The sequence below is a fragment of the Orbicella faveolata genome, unplaced genomic scaffold (assembly GCF_042242905.1).
Source record: "Orbicella faveolata isolate gen_17 unplaced genomic scaffold, um_ofav_v1 contig_26, whole genome shotgun sequence".
In the NCBI taxonomy this organism is placed as follows: Eukaryota; Metazoa; Cnidaria; class Anthozoa; order Scleractinia; family Merulinidae; genus Orbicella; species Orbicella faveolata.
This window is the reverse complement of record NW_028301554.1, coordinates 3,517,501-3,534,370: the sequence shown is the minus strand read 5'-3', so window position 1 is coordinate 3,534,370 and position 16,870 is coordinate 3,517,501. Positions and strand designations below refer to the sequence as shown.

General features: G+C 36.9%; 1 long non-coding RNA gene across 4 annotated transcripts in view; it reads left to right on the top strand.

Annotated features, from left to right (window-relative positions):
• Positions 1-16,870, top strand: part of LOC110045344 (uncharacterized) — a 37,963-nt gene continuing 21,093 nt past the window's right edge. The window contains exons 1-4 of one of the 4 annotated variants that reach the window (XR_016208962.1): positions 1-540; positions 652-712; positions 3,652-3,729; positions 9,346-12,351. This is a non-coding gene — a long non-coding RNA (uncharacterized LOC110045344). Of the gene's footprint in view, positions 541-651; positions 713-3,651; positions 3,730-9,345; positions 12,352-15,428; positions 15,492-16,065; positions 16,125-16,870 lie in introns of those variants that run through there. The other 3 variants (XR_016208961.1, XR_016208960.1, XR_016208959.1) reach the window with 3 other exon arrangements.

Genomic DNA, 16,870 nt, shown 5'->3' with positions numbered 1-16,870 from the left:
TCCGTCTTTCTCTTATTTTTTCTTTGCTTATACTTTTCTTACTTTGCATTTTGTGAAACACAAAGAAAAACATCTAAAATGTGAGCGAATTTGGAAGTTATTGAGTTATTTTTATTTTCTTCGCTCACGCTGACGTAAGTAGCCGGAAGTGAAATTTCACCTCCTTAGCAACGCGCGCGAGCGCGCGCATAAATCAGTTAATGGGCCCTTAACGCGCGAATATTGTCACGAACAACTCGCGCGGGTAACGCGCGAGGTGAGTGAACTCTCCCAGCATTCTTTGCAAAAACAGTTCGTGGATATAATTCATGGTAGGCCACCCATATAGTCTCCCTGCAGTTTGCTTCTATTTACTGCCGTTTGCTTGCGGTTAGCATTTAAATATTGTGTTTACTTGCAGTTGGCATTTATTTACTACTGTTTGCTTGCGGTTAGCATTTAAGGAGTAAAAGGGAAGGCGATTATATGTGGCCTACCATGAATTATCTGCCGTTCGTCCATGTTGTTGTTGAACGAGGTTGAAAAAAGGCAGACTAAAAGGTTAATTTTTTCTTACTTACTCTGTATTTAACACCTTTCGTTGTATCGCTGCCATGCTTTGTTCGTATGGAGGTCTTTCTGCTTATCACAGTGTACCTGTTGTATATTCAGGGGAAGAACCTCGCTGGGAGCTGGAGAGCTTTGATGGCGAGCGATTGAACTCGGTTTGCAGGTAAGCTTTATGGACAAACTAAATATATTTGATTTTTTTAGATTGTTAACTGTACTAATGTCTATTTCTTCCTATTTTGATCGGGTCCCAGCTAGCTTCTTCAACTTCGTTCTGTATGAAACATCATCATGTATGTTGTGATTTTCAGTACCCCCCTGCCACAGTATTCGCGAGTGTTGCCGCCCCCCTCCACCCGTGGTATCTTCGGTATTTCCGCGAGTATGAGTAGTAAGATCGTATAAATAGAATGGCTATATCTGTCTTGGAAGGTGAATAATTTTTCTCAGATGAATTGTTTGTCTAAAAACGCAGACTGCAGACTAAGGGTAAATGCAGACTAGGGGTAAATGCAGACTGAGGGTAAAAATGCCGACTGCAGACTACAGACTTCATAAGTTTATATCATGTTTTTTACATTATCTAGTGCTGACCATAAACAGGAGTTTTCAGACTAATTGTAATAGCCTGCAAGCAGCCTCACATTTCAAAGGTGAGCCTGCTTGTGGGCTATAATTTTTGTGGTAGTGAAAGTCTGCACTCCAGTTTTGAGTTAGCCTGAATGTCACTCTGGTCAGCCTGTTGGCCTGAATGATGCTCCGGTATGAATGTGAAATAGCGACATGACAAAATGACAAAATGACAAAATGATAATTTTGTTCCTCTGAAATCTGCATATATGTTGATTTGTTCTATTTTCACCATTGTTATTTCACCATTTTGCCACTTTGTCATTTTTGCATAATTTATCTCATTTTGCCATTTCACCATTTTGTTATTCCCCATTTCCCCATTTCACTCCACCTCTAACAGAGACTGCATGCACTTGAAGATGAACAATGTACTTGTCTTGTAGCAGGCCTAGCTGGGGTGCCATTTTGCCATTTCGTCACTTTGTCAATTTTTCATTTCGCCATTTTGCCATTTTGCCATTTTGCCATTTTGCCTTTACACCTTTACGCCATTTCGTCATTTAACCATTTCCACATTTTACATGTTAGGGAACCAGTGTCAGAATTGGTGAATAAGTTTGGAGTGGATTGGTCGGGCTCAGTTTTCAAACAATGTTTCTCAGGAATTCCCTTTTTTGCATGTCATGTCAACTGGTTTTCAGGTTAACTAAAAAAATTGGTTTTGCTTTGCTTTTTAAAGGAGTGCGGACAAAGTGTGGGTATGGCCTACCCTATGGCCTACCGGTGGTCAGATTTTTAAAAACATTAACAAAACATCAGTAAGAGTCGAACCAGTAAGCTGGCATACCTGTTTAGTGTTATATAAGGTAAAGGTAAAGTCTGTATGCGAGCCAAGTGACCCATCAGGCCGGAGCTTATCCCGGTTTCTGTAGCATGAAGCGACTAGGAGTATTTCTACTCCCCCCTGGATGGGATGCTAGTCCATCGCAGGGTTACCCCCAGCATTAAGTTTGCCGGTACCCATTTATACACCTGGGTGGAGAGAGGCACTGTGAGAGTAAAGTGTCTTGCCCAAGAACACAACACAATGTCCCCGGCCAGGGCTCGAACCCAGACCGCTCGATCCGGAGACGAGCGCACTAACCATGAGGCCACCGCACCTCCCCAAAGTGCTATAATAGAGTACTGAATTTGTAACATGCATCCTAGGACACACAGGCATCACCATCATGAACAAATCACAAACTTAACTTAACTTGTTTTTCCAATTGAAGTGTGATGGCATATCAACACAAGTGGTGTATTGATTATTAAGTTGTTCTCTGTACATTAGAAAGCTTATTTGCATTAGGATACTATATGTATTGCAGGACATTGTGTCAAAAACTGAGATAGATCACACAAAGTAATTGACAAATTGAACAATCTGTTTATTTTTTATTTTCTTTTATCTTAAAATAAACATCCCAAGTTTAGTTAATTGATTAATTGCTGGATATTCTCAGCGATCACATAATACCGCCTCTTAACCTGCCATTATATTTGATTGCTTGGCTGGGGAAGACGTCGAAGACAGTGAGAAATATGATGTTTCAAGGCTGAGTGCTGTAAGGTTTGCATTGTTTCGTTCCCTCTGATGTTGAGAATCGTGTTAGTGACTTTTTAGTGTACCCCTATTTAGAGGGATATAAGAGACCCTGAGAGATATAATTTTATGCCAGCTTATTCGTTTGACTCTCACTTATGTTTTGGTAATGTTTTTAAAAATCTGACCACCGGTAGGCCATAGGGTAGGCCATGGTCTACACCATGGGGCTTTCCCCCTAAATTGTTATGAACTGCAGAATATGCATCCCCTGGGCTTTCAAATAGCATATTAAATTCAAACATCTGTGGAAATATACTGTCCAGAGGAAGAAAACTTAGCTGTTTAGTTGGGACAGTTGGTGAATTGCAAAGATCATGCAGCAGCCCCACAGGTCCAGAAACACAGCATGTGTTACAGGTCATTTAAAATATTGTGACCTCAAAATGATTTCGTGTGGACAAATCTCCTTGCCTTGTTAGTCAAAAAATATTACATTAAGGTTATTAAAATCCCTCTAAAATGAAAATTCAGTCACAGGACTGTCACTGTCCCTTAATAATAATCAAAAAATGGCCATCGTTCTTTTATTAACACATACCTGTATAGATAAATTTTCTAAATTGCAACACATTTCACCAAGTTGATGTAAGAACTTGACAGAGAAATAAACATAACCAAAGAAATAAAACGGTGCTGGCATATTTCTTGGAATGATTGATGCTCTGTCAGTTTATATTACTAATTTTCACTGAATCTTTATTTTCCATCAGTGATCACATGTGATACACATAGCTGTCATTAAAGCACTTGACTGACTTTGAGTCATTTTGGTGTTTACAAGCGTATTCCTCTGCCTTTAGAACAGCTGCCTTGTGAATACATTTCTTTCTGATTCTGAATGAATTTTAATATTTTATTTACTTACATGTATTTCATTTCAGATTCTACCCTCAGATGGAAAATACCAGAATGGCTGCTGTGAAGTTTGACTGAAAAAGCTCATGATATCATTTGCTCAGGTGTGAAAACATTATCTTTGTTAAATATATATACTTCTACAGTGTTTGAAATCTGTTCAGTTTTGTTCCCAGACTTTTGCTTGCCTCACTCTTGAGGCCTACTCCATTCCAAGGAGTGTTTACAATTAGTCTTCATCAGTGGCAGATCCAGACCTTGAGCTAAAGGGGGGGGGGGGGGGGGTAGTTTTGTTTTGCTTTCCCTGCCGGCTTTTCTTCCCTCTGTGATTTTTCTTTTTACCCCAAAAAATGGGGGCCCCGGATGCCCTGGGCCCCTCCCCTAGATATCCGCCACTGTTCACCACCTTTAAGTCAGATGAAGTGCATGTGTACACATGTATATAATACTGCATTTTTATGATGTTGTACACGTACATGATGAGCTCAAAGTCACTGAGGAATTAAGAAAGACAAAGAAGAACTTGCTTACATCAAAACTCATTTAGCAAGCCTCAAACACATCACAATTAAGTTCTGTGTATAACAACACTTGTTACTTTCAGATACATGTAGCAGCCTTTCTTGCTATCATTGCTATTGGTTCGGCTTGTTGCATCTGTTGATTTCATTGTCTCTCATAGCACTAAATATATGTATTTTCTGCTCAGGGTGCAAAATAATTTCCGGAGAGTCTTCAGGCGCAATGACTGGCCAAATTCATACATGTAAGATAAATAACTCTTAAAACAAGGGACCATGAACCAAAACTGGCATTATATATTTCCAAAAAAGTTGTTGCTTAGAGCTTATAGCACTTCAAAGCACTCATTATCATTAATAAAAATAAATTACGTTGGCAAAATGAAAACAACCTTATGATGTGTATTAATGGGTGTACTGTCTGTAAGCTAACTCGTAACATGTTAAATATCATTATTGTACACATTACATGTAAATTTGTGTGGCATCTCCAAATGTAATGATTTCTGGTGTACGTGTGAGATCTTAATGCGAAAAAAATTTGTATTCATCAAGAAAAGCTTAGTAGCCAGGCATTTTATTTGGGTGTGCACAAACTCCGTTGTCTGCCTTCAATGCGTGAATTGTAACCAACGGTTCTTAAGTTGCATTGCACCCAGGATTTCAGATCAAAGTTCCGCAGTACACAGCGACTCGCTACATACTGATAACAACTGAAATAACTGAACAGCAGGGAACCTTTAATTTATTTCATTTTCAATACGATTGAATGTGACCGGTAAACATGGCCGGCAAGACAAAAGATTGACCAGTCAAATCCCCAGTCAGTCTGGACAGACATTGTTTGTTGACGGGTCATTATTTCGAGCCCTGCTGCTTTATTAAAATTTAAAATTTTATAATACAGATGATTCTGTTCTCTCGGCTGTTTGTTTGTTTGTTTGGTTTGAGGGTGTTTCGGGCTTGCATTTGTTTGCATTCATTTCTCTACTGTTCATTCAGTTTGGTTGTTTGGGTAGGGGGACGTCTATCAACTACATGCAGGCGTCTGTCTGTGCTTCTAATGATCTGTTTGTTTAGTTGGGTTTTGTTCGGGTGTTTGTTTACTTTGCACTTTTGACTGTTCAGAGGCAGTCTCTCTAAAAGTGGTCTAGTCAATCTTGTTCAAGGATTTCTTATTTCACTAAAACCTAGGAGTATCAGTAGTTCATATAGTGTGATCCTCTGCGTGAGGGTTACATTTATGTTCATCTTTCCAATCTAAATATTGTATGAACTGATTGAAGTTTCAATTTTTTTAAAATTCTATCTGCATTCCATTCCATTCTTATAAAAGAACACTTGCTCAGAAGTGCAATTGTGATATAATATTATTTGTTACTTCTGTTAAGACATCACTCAATTTATACAAGTCATGAAATTTGACCATACCCCATTAATATGATCAACCCATTAATGCAGCCAAATTTTCATGGGCTGTTGGTGACCATTATTAACAGGGTTCCACTGTAGGTTGCTGGTATCCATTTATAATCCTTGGTGAAGTAAGTTACTGTTTGAGTAAAGTGCTATACTCAAGATCATAACTCAAGGACTTTGGGAGGGCTTCTTAATCTGGGGACCATTACTAATCACTTATTATTTTTTTTATTTTATTTATTTCATGCACAACAAATTACAACACACTACTTAAACTACACTACTTATAAAGTAATACTTATACTATTAGCAATACAGTACTAAAACAACTTAAAGAAATACGAAACTACTTACAATACGATACTTCTAACAAAACAATACTTATGCTACTACATGTATGAATACAATAAAGTTAAAAGATGTTAAAAGTGCTCCAACTCGGGGTGTGGCTTATCTGCGAGTGCGGCTTATCCACCAGTGTTTATGTTATATTATTCTTGATTAATCAAGTTTTTACTGCTTTGTAGCATTCTTATTGTAACAGTTATGCCATTTTTCAGGGTTTTTGTTTTTTTCATGACCTGCAAAAATCTTCACTCAAAATCATTATTCCACTCACATTTTTTTCAGCAAAATTTTCACTACTCAAAATTGCAATGGTTTTTTTTTTACATTTTAATTAAAATATAACTTTCATTTAGTGGCAAGAAAGATGTCCAACCTTGAAATTCTTTCTTATAAGTGCTAAGGCTCTGAAATGTGACAAATTGTCTTTTCTTTTTCATTGCGGCCTTTTTCACCTGGTTTAGCCTGAAATTGCACTGAATTCCTCTTTTGCACTCTATTTTAAATTTGCATTGATAAACTAGAAACTGGACTTTAATCTATTTAAATGATTAACTAATTGACTGGCTAATTGAGAGGTTGATTGGCTGGTTGATGGACTGGCAGAAAGACTAATTAGCACTTTTTTAGTACACTTGGGAAATTTTTAAGTACACTTGTGAAGTGCGTCAACTTGTTGTTTTCTATGTGCTTCTCTTGTGTTCTTTGAAGTTCCCATGACATGCTTACTTGTATATATGTATAACTCAACAATGCACTTAGGTATGTTACAGTGCATTTATTGAAACTGGGGCCACCCAGACAATGAAAAACAATTAGATGGCAGAACTGAAACAATAGATTCCAACATTTTCAAATCCAGCCAATCAAATGTCCTATTTTCAAATCCAGCCAATCAAACGTCCGGTACAAAACAGTGAAATCTCAACTTCTGCATTGTGATGCTTATGCGATTAATAAATTGGTAAGCTCAAACCATTAGTTTCGCGTGCTTGCAGATTTAATGTAAGAAGAATTATTTGCTGCCCCGCTTTCTATGGGTTGTTTGATTTAGAAAATACATTGAAAGAAAAGCTGCTTAAGATCACTCATAAATATATATCGCCACCAGAGTGTGTGGTGTAGGGTTTGAATATTGTTGCTGCTGTTTAAAAGAAACCCTTCAAATGGTCTCTGAGTAGTTTCGCATGTGAACAGGTTCGAAAATATGTACAAATTGAAATGGGATTATTGTCGACGTAACTGAAAGGAGCTGAAAGCAAATTTCAAGTAACAGAAAAAAAGAAAAGTTAACTTGATACAAAAATGGACTTGTAACCTGAATTCTTTGCTCACAATATCTTGGATTTTTCTATCCAGGGGACGTTTGGTGCTATCGTCTTTTGCTTTTGCCTGAGTGATTTTATACGCTGAGGCTTTGATAGTACAATGCGGAAAAAAAATTTGTTTGAATTTTCCATGAAGGTATTATGTCAATACACTGATAACCAGAAAGGGTGCTCAAACTCTGAAATGTACAGCTGCTGAGACAGTGAAAGCGATGGTTTTTCCAAGAACTGCGTGGTAAATAACCAAAAGCTTTGTAAAAATAGAAACACGCACAGACAACACGAGCAGAATTTATTCTGTAAAAAAATGTCAAAATCTGTTATTCTAGGATTTTAAACAACAACTGTAAAAGTGACATTTTGTGTGGCTGTACTTTCACAGTGGAAAACCGTCAATCTAATGAGTTTATCACACTTGTCAATGTAAAATCTAAAGTAAAGCAACACAATATTTTCTGACACAAAAGTAATAACGGCTTGAGCTTGACAATAGTAGTGTAAGCACCACAATGAACAAGTTGCAATTTCATTGTTTGAACCAGACATTTGATTGGCTGGATTTGAAAATGTTGGAATCTATTGTTTCAGTTCTGCCATCTGATCGGTTTTCATTGCCTGGGTGGCCCCGGTTTTGGTAAACACACTATAACTATATCCCAATAAATATTATTGACAAAATATCCTGTTAAACTTCTGGGCCAGGTTGTTCAAAAGGCTGTTAACGTTAACCCAGGATTAACCGTTAACTGAAGAATTATTTTTTGCTGTTTAAAAAAGTTTTCACCTCTAACGTTTGGTGTAGTTTGAGATTACTACAGCTCAAAACTGAAGGGCAGACAATATAAACAGAACACCTCACCAAAAAGTTACAAAACTGAGATAAAAATTCTCATTAATCTTGGGTGAGCTTAATCGGGCTTTGAACAACCCAGCCCTGGTTGGTCTCTGAACTGATTTATTCATTGCCTGTGTATATGTAATTGTTTAAGATAACAAATCAACAAGTAGAACTGGCATGGTGATTGATTGGCAAACAAACTGACTAACAGGTTAACTCACTGATAAACTGATATGTAGACTATCTGACATACTGACCAGGTGAACTCCTCTGGCAATGAAATAAGTAGCAATGAGTGCCTCCCTTGGACACTTTGTTAAGCAAATGTAAAGGGCAAACAAGGTGATTGAGTGACTGACTGACTGAAAACTGGCAACTGAATATACTAACAGATTAAAATGATTTGCTGAATTGCAGACTGACACAGACACAGAACGACAGACAGACAGACAGACAGACAGGCGGGCAGGCAGGCGGGCAGACTGACTGACTGACTGAAAACTGGCAACTGAATATACTAACATAAAATGATTGGCTGAATTGCAGACACACAGACAGATAGACAGGCAGACAGACAGATGGACAGGCAGACAGGCAGACTGACTAACTGACCTCTTAGTTGACTGATTCACAGACTATCTGAGATTTTGTTAACAAGATATCAACATTGTGTTGACTAAATTCCCTCTTAGTTAACTGAGGGTCCTACAGGGGTATTCTCGTGATGAGTTTATTTTCCATGAAATGTGAATTTAGTAAATTATTCTTCATGATCTGTGACTTGAAGGTCTTGTGTGACCCGTGAAGAACTTAAATTATCAACCGATGTTCGTGATTTAATCACTCTATTGTATGTAATTTTGAGACGCAAGTCTTCCAGAAGATTTATTAAGACTGAACACATCAAACGTGACCTCTGTATAATTACTGTAACTTTTTGTAAGGCATCTGCAACTACCAAGTAAGAGAGAGTTTTCCTTGATGTCCTTCACTTGATTTTCAAAAATGTCGTATCACCTAGTAACACTCTTTAGAGCATAAGAGCAGGTTATTAAAGAGAGTACCTTGCTTGCTCATTTTCTTGATTCAGGAAAATGAAATTTCAATACCCATGATCTGTAATTCACTATTTTTTCTATTCGTGAACCGTGCCAGAGACCCCGTCCTGTACGACCCTCTTAACTGCAATGTCAAGTACATGGTAATAATTATAAAAACTTCTATAAAATTATTTCTTAACCTGACAAATAAGCTTTCTTTCTTTTCCAGATCAGATGCCAACAGGGAGAAAGTGGACTAAATCTTCAAGCAATTATCTTGAGAAGGGCTGCATGTTCTATTTTGCAATCCAACTCTTGGGTGAACCAGGTAAACAAAACTCTTGAATAAGCCAAGTTCTGCTCTGATTATTTGACTTCAGACATGCAGTTTGTAACTTGATTAATTACACAGTGAGTAAGAAAAGCTGTTAAATCACACTATTTTAAACCAATCGTCCATGAAATTGTTAAATTTTTCTTCTGCTGCCAAAAGTGATGTTCAAAAGTAAGATGTTTTTTTCAGAATTAGATTGCATTTTCACCTTCAAAGAAAATTTTTGAATTGGCGATTGTATAACTTAGTGAGTAATTAGGCTGCAGTACCAATTGACTGGATGATTGACACTCTTAAAGTAGCTGTCGTCTATCCCGTTTGTTTTATACATTGACAATGAGAGAGAATTCCAGATAAGAGTGAGAGAAATACAGTATTCAAACTATGTACAGTAACTCAAACATAAAAAGACTGACTGATGGACGGATGGACTGACTGACTGACTGACTGACCGACCGACTGACCGACCAACCGATCAACCAGCTGACCGACCAACTCACTGACTGTCTGACAAACTGACTAATGGATTAAGACAGACTGACTACTGACTGCTGACTAACTGGTGGACTGACAGACTGACTGACTGACTGACTGACTGACTGACTGACTAATTGATTGACTTACATGTATGTCTGACCACCTGATTGGCTCATAACTGACTGATTGACTGATGGACTCTTGACTAACTGACTCACTAATTGACTCAGGACTGACTTCTTGACTGACTGACTTTTTCAGGACTGCTGACTGACTCACTGCTAGCAGACTGACTGATTGACTGCAGACAGACTGCTGACTGACTGACTAACTGAATCACTAGTTATGATTGACTTATTCATGACTGTCTGAATGACTGATTGACCGCTGATGGATTGACTGATGGACTGTTAACTGACTGACTGACTGACTGACTGACTGATTGACTGCCAAGAGACTGTTGACTGACTGCCTGACTCACTCACTTAATATTGGACTGTGATTGGCTGATTGACTCCCCAAAAGTTTAAACTGATTGGGACATGATGTATTGACGTTGATCTGTTGAACTTCCGTATAATACATACGACATTTTGAAAAAAAAAAATTATTAAAAGATAAAAATATTCAAAAATCACTGAAGAAAAGTCTTGGTACGGTACATTGCATGTCTGAAGTATTGAACACTGTCAAACCTCTCTAAAGGACCACCTTGTGTAAAGTGACTCCCGTGAAGTGACCACCTTGAGTCTGAAATGTGACTACCTTGTAAAAGTCCTAAATTGTCTCCTGCAGCTAAATTATTAGAGTAGAAATTTATCTATAATTTATAAGCACCACGTTGGTTTGGCAAAGTACACAGATAGTCGCCTTTGGGTTGGTTTGACTTTATCTCTAGTTACTGTAAACCTTGATGGGTACGTTTCTCAAAGCATTTCCTCTCTTCTCCGCCAATATACCTTCAGATGTCATTAAAATATTAAACGAAATGCACATTCAAGATCGCAGCAAAATGTTGTTTTGTTTTTCGAAATGTTCGCTTTTGCTATACATTCTCAAAACAGACAAGTCTGTAAATATCATTTTCTAAAACGACGAATGTTTACTATTGCGTGACTGATTTATCTTGTGTTACGAAAAGAACGTAATAATGTCACGCAAGATGAGAAATGCAAGTACATGTACAGGAGTTTAGATCCTCCGCTAAAGCGGAGTAACTCTTTAAGAAACATCTACAAGATGGAGATAACAGCAATTTAATTGCAAAAGTTAAAACTATTATAATTTTGATCAGTTAATATGCAAAAATGTACTCGTTACGTGCAAACAGCATGCAGAAATTTGCATGTTTTCTTTTTATGATTTCAAACCAGTTGTGCTAAGCAGAATTAGAATTACAGCTTTGCTTACAGCTTCACGGTTCTCTTGAATGAATTTCTTGATGTTGTATGATCGGAAAATATAGAATTGTAAATACACTTAAAATCGCTGAAGTTGATGTAGTTCCCGTGCGTACATCAAATATATTTCAGAGCCATTTCTTTCTGTCTTGAAAGCAAATTATAAGCCGGCAAAGCATCAATGAAATAATCTGTACACGGTTGTGAATTTTCTCGGGTTTTTCAGCGATTATTTAAAAACCATTCTTTCATTGGAGAGGTTTTGGGAAACGTACTCTGAAGCCGTCCCAAGAGTGATGAGCATGTTATTTCTCCTTACAATAATATATTTGAAAATCATCGACTCGGGATATTGTCTTGACACACTACCAAATTCGCAAAGCAAAGATCAAATAACTTGGGGCAATTAGTAAGGAGAATTGATATGTCCAGCTTGGGAATGAAACTCTTATGTTTACAGTAACTGAGGTCTTGTTAAAACTAAGCGGTACGATTCCAGACTGGTTTTAGTAAACGGTTTGTTTCTGTTCCAATGTACGCCACAGATATGTTTAAATTTTAAGTCAGAATAAACGTTTGAAGTTGTCCTTCAGTAGCATTTCATAATAGATAAATATATTGATTCAATAGAGGCCTTGAGCTACTGTACTGTATTTTAATTCAAAGCTTTCGCCGCTCTACGGCATCCCTGATCATGCCGTAGAACGGCGAAAGCTTGGAATTTAAATACATTACAGTAGCTCAAAGCCTCAATTGAATCAATATATATTTATCTTTCTTTTTTTAAGTTAGACTTTAAAACAATTCGGTACAAATTCTCTAAATAGATTTCATTCGTATAAAGTACTAAAAAGACGTATCTGTAGCGTACTTTGACATAAGAAACGAACAGTTTACTAAAACTAAGTGTTGATGGTACTGCAACGTTTTATCAAGACTTTTCCCGAACTTGGCTTATTCTTGGTGAGTTTATCTGGTTCACTCAAATGGTTGGTTTGCAAAGTAAAACAACACGGGTGGAAAGGTAACAATATTTTATTGAAATAAAAATTCTCTCTCTTGTCCATAACTTTTATTGAAAAAAATAATAATAAAATAATCTAACCAATCTTATCCCTGCTCTTTGGGTTGCTTCCACTCTGCCCCTCCAAGTTGGTGTTGTTTCTTTAGTCCTCATTTAATATTCGAACTTTAAAATCCTGGTCTGTTTTATCTGATCTTTTCATCCAAGCCGGGGACAGTTAAACACTTGGAAGAGTTGACCGTTTGCGTCTCAAGTGGGGTGGACAGCGTAAAGGAAAGTAAGAGTTTGCTTCCCATGCCTCCGGGGTCTCAGTCTTAATTTGTCACAATGGCACACCCGAGTAATTTTGGAATTAATGAGTTGAAAAATAATTAAAATGCCAAATTCGTAATTTGTTTCAAGATGCTAATCCGCAAGTCAATGCATCGAAAAAATGAAAGATTTGCCAATAAGCTCGCCCTCCCGGAATATTTTGAAGGAAAACCCATTTATGTTGGAATGTCCGCAACCCGGACAAGAAAAACTGAAGCGCTAAAGTATGGCGCTCAATTTTAGTGTATCACCGTTGAAATCAAAGAAAGACTTGAACACAGAATCCGCCAGTCTGACCTCCGACCAAACCTCCGACCGACCGTCATTCCACAAACTTCACCAAAGAGCACAAGTCGCTAAAAGTCTCTCATCTGTGAAGCTACCGATGTCATGTTTCTCTCTTTAATTTGGATGAAATAAATTGGCCGATTATTATGGCAAAAAAGCTTTAGTTTTGATTTAAAACTATAAAGATGGCAAAAGGTTTTAGTTTATTATGCTTATTCAGCTTGTTTGCTTATTGCCGTATTTCATGTCACGTGATGTTACTCTGGAGAGTTGTTTATTCAAATGCAAATCCAATTCCCGTGCGAATGAATGAATAATTAGAAAGACAATTCTCCAGAGAACATCCGTGATCTGAAACGAGCAATTAACATACGAAGCCGAGAGGGTCTTGTTATTTTAAATATAAATCAAGCTAAAGATTTAAGCCGAATCTCTGCTAATAATGTTAACAATTTTGGAGTAAGTATGAGCTAAAGTTATGTTGTGTTTAAGAATTTTAATTCTTAAACACAACAATTTTCTAGTTTTAAATCTTAGCGCGCATGAAAATAATATTCATGCGCGCTAAGATTTAAAACTAGAAAATTGTTGAGTAATAAATTTTATCGCAATTTTTTTTTAATTTGGCCGAGTTTTGGCTTCAAATGGTTTTAAAATCCAACTTGACTCAATAATTTCCATTGCAGAGGTTTAAAATATTTTTGTCTGTTAATCTAAAATTCCCACTGCAAGAGATTGTAGCGTCCTTTGCATCCGTGACTTCTCTGCTCACGCAATGTCTCTCCTCACTTTGTAGAGGAGCATTGCGTGACAATCTGAGGAACCCTGAATTTAGTGAATTTTACTGGATTTTAGTGGAAAAGAAATTGAGCCCACCTAAAAGACCACCCTCTGAAAACAAATGCTTTTGATTAAGAATTTTTATTGTTGTTGCAAAAAACAATTAAGAAATGTTATATTGATTTAATTCACATCTATATAAATTATACTTAATAACTTGGTGGTGAAAAGTTTTGAATTCCTGTTGAATTGGCTCGGTTGGTTAGAAATTGAATAAACTAAAGTGCTTAAATCAATGCAAAATGTTTCAGAATTGCTCTTCATCGACAGACTAATTAACTGTTATATGGAATGCTACCGTTTTATTTAACAGTTAATAAGCCTAACAACGAAGAATTATTCGTCAACACCTATCATATATTAGTTTCTAATAAACCTCTAATTGACAAGCACTCCAGAAACTTAAGGAAGACTAGGCATCAGCTGTCAGCATAAGGATTCCTGGGATTGTTTTGGTAACTAGCATGGGCTATTAGTTGATGGTTGTCTTGTGGCTGCCAAGCCAACCATTGTTACCATGGCAATTCCAGAGACCCTAGTGCCAAACAGCTGATGCTTACTAGTCCTCCTGGGTCTGTGAAGTGTCAATAGGCCATATTTGTATTCACGGTGTTGGACTGGAACTAGCATGCAATTGAGGCTAATGCGGGAAGTCTTTTCAAATGCAAATGACGTTAATCTCTTTCTAATGATATTCCCCCGCATGAGCCTCCATTGCAAGCTAGTTCCAGTCCAATACCGAGAATACGAATATGGTCTATTAAACTAATGAAAGGAATTTTTCGAAAATCAAAAATTAATATATTATAAGTTCAATGAAAATGAAAACTGAAAATGAAAATAATTAAGTTTATGATGTGAAATTTTTCAAAAGGGAAAATGAAAATTTTAATAAAATATTTTTTCAAAAGATGTTTTGTTTATAATTGGGCCTGTAGGATTTAATTTTATCATTTTAAAGTTAAAGTTTATTTTTGATGAAAAACTAGAAGAGAGAAAACCTGACCCAGTAGCAACCCAATCAGAGAGACCCCAGTGACTCAGCTCAATTTAATGTCATTTGTGAAAATCCAATCAGGTCAGACCAATGAAATTCAGTGATCTCCTCTGTCTATGCTTTCTCTGGAGATGCACCTTCCTTGAGCTCCACAATTCAGCACTCCTGTTTTACATCCTTGGTTGTGGAACATTTCTTGATACATTGACTGCAAACAAGCATCTTGCTAGGCCGAAATTGATGGTGTGGTATTGTGACAAATTAAGTGAAACCCTAAAGACATGAAAAGCAAACTCTCACCTTTCTTCATACTGTCCAGCCCACTTGAGAGCAAATGGCCAACTCTTCCAAGTGCCCAACTGTCCCCGGCTTGAATTACAGGTTCAGATAAAGTTTCCCAGGATTTCTCAGTTGGAATATTTCAGAGGACATCAGAAACACACCTTCTCAGAGGTAGAGCTTCCACAACCCAGCAGGGACGTGATTGGCTAGATTTGAATATGACTAATCTTTGGTCTTGATGTGTGTGCCACCTTCTCTCCTGGAATTAAATAAGAACCTAACAACTTAATTAGTAGATACATGCAAGCTCATTAGCATTAAAAATAGATTAATAAAGAAAAACATGGTTCTTTCTTAGTGATGGAAGTCTAGAAGAAAAGTCAGAAACCTTAACCATGACCATGAGCAGGCTGCACTCAGGGTACTGAGCATAAATAGAATTTATTGTCCTAAAAATCACAAGAATTTTTTGGAGCAACCAAGAAAGCCCAGAAATATAGTCCTGATAAATTCTGAGAATTTTTTGGAGCAACAGAGGAATCACTGAAAAACCTTTAAAGGAAACCCAAAAGAACCTTCACTGCAACACCAAGAAAGAACCAAGAAACTAGTGCATTAAGCAAGTTAATATACATCAACAGTCTGCATTGTGTAGTTCTTGATGAGGATGTAAAATGTTTGTTTATAAGCATGTGAGGGAATCAAGATTTGTTTCTAGATAAGCATAAAAAAAACATAAGAACTTAGAAATAAGGTAAAATGCAGACTGTTGATCTAAATGTGTTTAACATTAATATTAAATATCATCGTTAGTCAGGAACAATGCAACAAAAATTGAGAGATTGAAGACGAAAAGAAAATAACACTTCTGAAACTGAAAATAGCCCAATTCTAAAATAAATCTGAAATGACCTTCAAATCAAATTTTGCTTAATTCTAAAATCTGATAACATTTTGTCTGCAGTAAGATTGACTCTCGAAAACTTTTCTCCAAGCAGGTGGTGTCATATTTTCTGCCTTAAGACCAAGAACATTTGCATTAATGAAAATTTTGGTAAGTCTTGAAAGTAATCAATGATGCAGTCAAGAAGGTAAAAAAGATGGTGTGAACAAATTTGCCTACAGTTGAAAATTTTGTTTTGCTTGAGATAAGTGACTATTTTTGGCTAGCAATAATTTAAGTTTGTGCTAATGAGCTTGCAGATCTACTTTACTAAGTGTGCATTGAGATTGTTCAATCTATGATTAAAAATTTTCCCTTGTTTATGAATTAAACAACCACCATGAAGCGTCCAAGCACTTCGAAATGGTAAAGATGAATCAAAAAGGAAATTAGATTTTAATTACTGAGTCCCAAAGAAAATTAAATTTGTTTCCTGCACAAGAAAGATTAATCAAAAACAAACATTTTATGATTATTTTAAGAAAGCTACAGTAAGTAGTAAGGTTGAGTGGCAGCGTGATGTTGAGTGTTGCTCGAAAAGAGTTAACAGGGCTCGAAAAAACCCCCGTCCGGTCGTCCGGGACAAGTAGATTTTCCCTGCGGGCAAGTAACTTTCTCTCCGTACTTGCCCCACGGGCAAGGACCCAGGCAAGCCGTTCGCGGACTAAATTTTTGATAACGATTTTGAGAAGAAAAGGTAAATTTTAGGCTCAAGGGTAATCAAGTGTTTAGATGAAGCTTGAAGAAAATTACAATAGGCCTTTTGCAGCTGGGGTCACGTCATTTTTCCTAAAAAAATTTTGTATTATGGGCTATAACTAAAAGAATGCCAGAAATGGAAAGAGCGCATCGAAAAT